This window comes from Mesocricetus auratus, unplaced genomic scaffold (assembly GCF_017639785.1).
Source record: "Mesocricetus auratus isolate SY011 unplaced genomic scaffold, BCM_Maur_2.0 Super-Scaffold_2245, whole genome shotgun sequence".
NCBI classification, from domain to species: Eukaryota; Metazoa; Chordata; class Mammalia; order Rodentia; family Cricetidae; genus Mesocricetus; species Mesocricetus auratus.
This window is the reverse complement of record NW_024429180.1, coordinates 36,063-43,039: the sequence shown is the minus strand read 5'-3', so window position 1 is coordinate 43,039 and position 6,977 is coordinate 36,063. Positions and strand designations below refer to the sequence as shown.

At 40.8% G+C, this 6,977-nt stretch overlaps 1 pseudogene; it reads right to left on the bottom strand.

Annotated features, from left to right (window-relative positions):
* Nucleotides 1-4,680: 4,680 nt before the first annotated feature.
* LOC101842720 lies at nucleotides 4,681-5,674 on the bottom strand (annotated as a pseudogene).
* Between the last annotated feature and the right edge of the window lie 1,303 nt (nucleotides 5,675-6,977).

Sequence of the window (6,977 nt, the reverse complement as noted above, 5' to 3'; positions counted from 1 at the left end):
ATCCACCATGATCAAGTAGGTTTCATCCCAGGGATGCAGGGATGGTTCAATATATGAAAATACATCAATGTAAGCTACCATATAAACAAGCTGAGAAATAAAAATCATATGATCATCTCACTAGATGCTGAAAAAGCCTTTGGCAAGATCCAACAGTCCTTAATGATAAAGGTTGGGGAGACATCCAGGATAACAGGAACATACCTAAATATAATAAAAGCTATATAGAGCAAACCAACATCCAGCATCAAACTAAATGGACAGAAACTCAATGCAATTCCTCAAAAATCAGGAACAAGACAAGGCTGTCCACTCTCCCCATACCTCTTCAATATTGTACTTGAAGTTCTATCTAGAACAATAAGACAACAAAAGGAGATCAAGGGGATACAAATTGGAAAGGAAGAGGTCAAACTTTCACTATTTGCAAATGATATGATAGTTTACATAAGTGACCCAAAAAACTCTACCAGGGAACTCCTACAGCTGATGAATACTTCCAGCAAAGTGGCAGGATACAAGATCAACTCAAGAACATCAGTAGCCCTACTATATGCAGATGATAAAAGGGCTGAGAAAGAAATCAGAGAAACATAACTCTTTATGATTGCCAGAAAGAATATAAAATACCTTGGGGAAATGCTAACCAAACAAGTGAAAGACCTGAATCACAAGAACTTTGAGTCTTTAAAGAAAGAAATTAAAGAAGACACCAGAAAATGGAAATATCTCCCATAGTCTTGGATAGGTAGAATCAATGTAGTAAAAATGACAATCTTGCCTAAAGCAATCTACAGATTCAATGGAATCCCCATTAGAATCCCAGCACAGACCTTGAAATAACAATAATCAACTTTATATGGAAAACAAAAGAATGAGCAGAGCCAAACAATCATATTCAACAAAGCAATGTCTAGAGGCATCACCATCCCTGATTTAAAGTAAGTTCTGTTATAGAGCTATAGTCTTGAAAATTGCTTAGTATTGGCACAAAAATAGACAGGCAGACCAATGGAATCGAATTGAACACACTGATATTAACCCATACACGTATGAACATCTGCTCTTCAACAAAGAAGCTAAAAATATACAATGGAAAAAAGAAAGCATCTTCAACAAATGGTGCTGGTATAACTAGATGCTGGCATGTAGAAAAATATGGATAGATCCATGTCTATTATCACGCACAAAACTTAAGTCCAAATGGATCAAAGACTTCAACATAAATCCAGCCACACTGAACCTCTTAAAAGAGAAAGTGAGAGGCATCCTTGAATGAATTGGTACAGAAGACTGCTTCCTGAACATATAATACCAGTAGCACAGACACTGAGGTCAACAATTAATGCATGGGACCTCCTGAAACTGAGAAGCTTCTGTAAGGCAAAGAACACAGTCAACAAGACAAAAAAAGCAGCCCACAGAATGGGAAAAGATATTCACCAACCCCATATCTGACAGAGGGCTGATATCTAAAATTTACAAAGAACTCAAGAAACATGTCTCCAAAGCACCAAAGATCCAATTAAAAAGTGGACTGCAGAACTAAATAGAGAATTCCCAATAGAGGAGTCTAAAATGGCTGAGAGGCACCTAAGCAATCAGGGAAATGCAAATCAAAACAACTCTGAGATACCATCTCACTCCTGTCAGCATGCCTAAAATAAATAACATCAATGACAGTTCATGCTGGAGAGGATGTGGAGAAAGGAGAACACTCCTCCATTGTTATTGTGAGTGCCAACTCATACAACCACTTTGGAAATCAGTATGGAGATTCCTCAGGAAAATGGCAATCAGTCTACCACAAGAGACCCATCAATTCCACTCTTAGGCATATACCCAAAAGATGCACATCCATACAACAAAGACATCTGTTCAACTATGTTCATAGTTAGTGTTCCTGTAGCCTCATAAAAGGAGTTTGGCAATGTTTCTTCTGTTTCTATTGTGTGAAACAGTTTGAGAAGTATAGGTATTAACTCGTCTTTGAAGCAATAATGTACTGATATTAAGACATTGAAATGCTGTATTCTACAGGTTTATTAAGTGTTTGAAGATTGAAATCTATGTCTGACTAATCTAATAGATGTAAGAAACGTGGGTGAAAATATCTGTAATTCTTGGGAATCTAGTAGTACAATGACTGAAGCTTCCCAAAATAATTTATCAAGAACCATGATTACAGCTTTATAACTATGTACATACTTATACATGAATCTCTGAAACAGAGAAGTTTTTATCTAAAGCTCTGACCAGAGTGGAATAAGAAGAAGCACCATTTCAGCTAACTAGTCTGGTATTGTCCAGAGCAATCTGATTTTAGGGTGGTATTTGTCAATTTAAAAGCATCAAGTTGTATCAAGTGGAATCTTTGAAATGTGGCCCCATCTTCTTTCTGGAGAGTTCAAAGATTGCTATTAGGAAATTTTGTTCGCTGTGGGGGATTTAAACATCAATATCAACACAGAAATTTCAACTTTCATAGGTTTGCATACTGGGAAAGGCAACAATAAGGATGAAAATAAATATGAGGGAAATTAGGTTTTCAGAGAGAGAACCAAGTTTAGATAAATGACAGTCTCTAGATTTTGTTCTCTTCTGTCTTAAATCAAAATAACCCACTAACCCCACATTTGACAGAGGGCTGATCTCCAAAATTTACAAAGAACTCAAGAAACAAGTCTCCAAAACACCAAAGGATCCAATTAAAAAGTGGGCTACAGAACTAAATAGAGAATTCTCAATAGAGGAGTCTAATATGGCTGAAAGACACTTAAGAAAGTACTCAACATCCTTAGCCATTAGGGAAATGCAAATCAAAACAATTCTGAGATACCATCTCACTCCTGTCAGCATGCCTAAAATCAAAAACACCAATGACAGTTCATGCTGGAGAGGATGTGGAGAAAGGAGTATACTCCTCCACTGCTGGTGGGAGTGCCAACTCATACAGCCACTATGGAGATTCCTGTGGAAAATGGGAACCAGTCTACCACAAGACCCATCAATTCCACTCTTAGGCATATACCCAAAAGATGCACATCCATACAACAAGGACATCTGTTCCACTATGTTCATAGCAGCATTATTTGTAACAGCCAGAATCTGGAAGCAACCTAGATGTCCCTCAGCTGAAGAGTGGATAGAGAAAATGTGGTACATTTACACAATGAAGTACTACTCAGCAGAAAAAAATGATGGAATCTTGAAATTTGCAGCAAATGGAAGGCACTGGAAGGAACCATCCTGGATGAGGTAACCCAGTCACAAAAAGACAAACTCATATATGGATTTCAGACATGGATCAGGAGAGTGCCAGCCTACAACCCCACTGCCAGAGAGTCTGGGAAACAGGGAGGACCCTAAGAGAGATATGCATGGTACCCCAGAGAAGGGGAATGGAACAGGATCTCCTGAGTGGACTGGGCACATAGGGGAAGGGGACAGGGAATTGGGGTAAAGTGAGGGGTAGAAGAGAAGGGGAAAGTAGGGCATGGGGAATCAGGAATGTTGAGGCTGGGGAAGAATAGAGGAGAGCAGAATGAGAGATATCATAATGGAGGGAGTCATTATGGTTTGAGGAGAGAGCTGGCACTAATTATATTTCCAGAGATATACAAGGATGACACCAACTGACAATCTACCCAATAGTGGAGAGGCTACCTTAAATGTCCCTCTCCGATAATGAGATTGTCAACTACCTTGTATGCCATCCTAGGGTCTTCATCCAGTGGCTGATGGAAGCAGAGGAAGACACCCACAGCTAAATACTGAATTGAACTATCGGAACCCAGTTACAGAGAGGAAGGAGTAAGGAGCAAAGGCGTCATGACCAGGTGGGTGAAACCCACAAGGACAGCTGACCTGAGCAAGGAGGAGCTCATGAACCACAGACTGATGGCTGAAAGGCCAGCATAGGTCTGATCCAGGCCCCCTGAACTTGGGTGTCAGTAAGGAGGCCTTGGCAATCTTTGGGGCCTCAGGTACTATCCCTGAGGCCTCACTATTTGTCCCTGGCCTCTGAATGGACTTTGGGAGCTCACTCCACATGGAGAGATTCTCTCTTAGCCTGGACACATGAAGGAGGGCCCAGGCTCTGCCCTGGAAGATGTAATGGACTTTGGAGATCCCCCATTAATTGTGAAGCTGTTGACTGTTTGCTACGGTTTCTTATTGGCAAGCTCTAACTTAATTATTGACCCATAACTACTAATCTATATGGTTTTACAAGGATTTACCTTACCGAAGATGCCAGCTTCCTGCGTACTCTCTTCCCAGGATCATATGGCAACTCTCTACTATTGACTACATTTCCCAGACTTCTCCTCAACTCCTAGTCCTCCTTATCCTGCTTCCCTATTGGTCAACAGTGCTTTGTTTATCAACCAATAAGACAAACATATACAAGAAGGACTTTTCCTCATCACCAAAGTAGACTTTCTATTTTATATTTATATATTCTTTTTATTTATTTTTGACAGGTACAGTGAAGTTTATTAATGGAATTCAAGAGAATAGGGCTCATTAAGCCCCTTTCTAATCTCAGGGGTTCTAGGATGGAAAATATGAGGGAAATGATGAGTATTGAGATTGAGTTGGACAGGGACTGCTCAGCAGCCAGGGCCTCTCTCTTGCTTGTGTCCTTGCAAGCATCCTGGATGGTCCAGGGTGAGCTTCTTACTCCTTGGAGGCCATGTAGGCCACGAGGTCCACCACCCTGCTGCTGTAGCCAAATTCATTGTCATAGCAAGAAATGAGCATTATGAAGTTGTCATTGACAGTGATGTCAGTCCCAGCATCAAAGGTGAAAGAATAGGAGTCAGTGTTGAAGTTGTAAGAGACAACCTGGTCCTCAGTGTAGCCCATGATGCCCTTCAGTGAGCCCTTGAATGCTTGTTTTACCACCTTCTTGATGTTTTCATACTTGGCAGCTTTCTTCAGGTGACATGTCAGATTCACTATGGACACATTAAGGGTAGGAACATGGAAGGCCATGCCTATTCAACTCTGGGATGTTCTTGCCCACAGTCTTAACATCACCAGTGGATGCAAGGATGATGTTCTAGGCAGCTACACGGACATCACACCACAGCTTCCCAGAGGGGCCATCCACAGTCTTCTGAGTGGCAGTGATGGCATGGACTGTGGTCATGAGTTATTTCACAAAGCCAAAGTTGTTGTGGATGACCTTGGCCAGGGGGTGCTAAGCAGTTGTTAGTGCATGACGCATTGCTGCCAATCTTGAGGAAGTTGTCATACTTGTCATGGTTCATACCCATCACAAACATGGAAGCATTAGCAGAAGGAGAGGAGATGATGATCCTCTTGGTCCCCCACCCTTCAAGTGGGCCCCAGCTTTCTCCATGGTGGTGAAGACGCCAGTAGACTCTACAACACACTTGGTGCCAGCATCACCCCATTTGATGTTGGTGGTATCCCACTCCTGGAAGACAGTGATTGCATTCCCATTGATGACAAACTTCCCATTTTCAGCCTTGTCTGTGCCTTTGAACTTGCCATGCATAGAGTCATACTGGAACATGTAAACAATGTAGTTGAGGTCAATGAAGAGGTCATTGATGGCAATAATGTCCACTTTGCCAGAATCGAAGGCAGTCCTGGCAACCAAGCGTCCCATACGGCCAAACCTGTTCACTTCAACTTTCATCATCGTGTCTCAGGAATGAGGCTGGCACTGCACGAAAAAAATACAGTTGTCTCTAGGACAAGGAGGAGCTATATACTCTTCTTAATTTTATTTTTTACTTCTTTTGGGGGGAGGTCATGAGTGTGGACATATAAGGACTGTGAAGAGATTGTGAATGTGGTTCATGATGGGAACTTCCCAGAGAATCAATAAAATGTCATGTGGGAAAAAATGGAAGAAAGAAGATAAGAAAGTAAGTGATTATTTTGGTGTTTTGATAGGTATGACCTCTATAGACTCATGTATTTGAATGTTCGACCCATAGGGAGTGGCACTATTAGGAGGTGTGGCCTTGTTGGAGTATGTATGGTCTTGTTGGAGGAGTTTCATCAATGTGGGGCCCAACTTTGAGGTATCATATATAAGATGTATATAGTCTTCCCTTTGCTACCTGAAGATCAAGATGTAGAACTCTCAGTTCCTTCTCTAGCAATATGCCTGTCTGTATACTGTTATGCTTCCCACCATGATGATAATGGACTAAATCTCTGAAACTGCAAGCAAACTCTATGTGTTCTTTTACAGGAGTCGCCATGGTCAAAGTGTCACTTCACAATAAAAACCCTAAGACAATTATTAAATCAAATATTCAAACAACCCAAGTGAGGTTAATTAATTGAAATGGAATATTTAATACATGCCCATCTCATGGGATAAGGGTAATTTGATCAATATAAATATAAAAGGTTTCTATTGTATGAAATGTATTGCCAAGATTAGTCTTTGTAGTATGGTGTTTTGCTCTTACTTTTTGGGAGGGCCCACCACCCAGTTCCCAAATAACTCACACATAGAGGCTTATTCTTAGTTACGAATGCCCAGCCTTAGTTTGGCTTGTTTCTTGCCAACTTTTCTTAAATTACCCCACCTGTCTTTGGCATTGGGGCTTTTATCTTTCTCTATTCCTGTATACCTTTTTCTTTCCTTATTACTCTGTGGCTTGCTATGTAGCTGGGTGACTGGCCTCTGATGTCGTCCTTCTTCTTCTTGTTGTTCTCTTGTTGCTCCTTGCTCTTCATTTCTCTTTCTATTTACACTCTCTGCCTTCCAGCCCTGCCTATCCTTGCTCCTGTTTCACTATTGGTCATTCAGCTCTTTATTAGACAGGCAGAGTCATAGCTTCACAGAATTAAACAAATGCAGCATAAACAAAAGTCACACACCTTAAAATAATAGTTTACCACAGGTCCTTGTCTTCTTTTTACTGAAATAGATGTGCTTACTAAGAACTACCTCTGACAAGAATATTTCATGTGTAGTTGAGAAG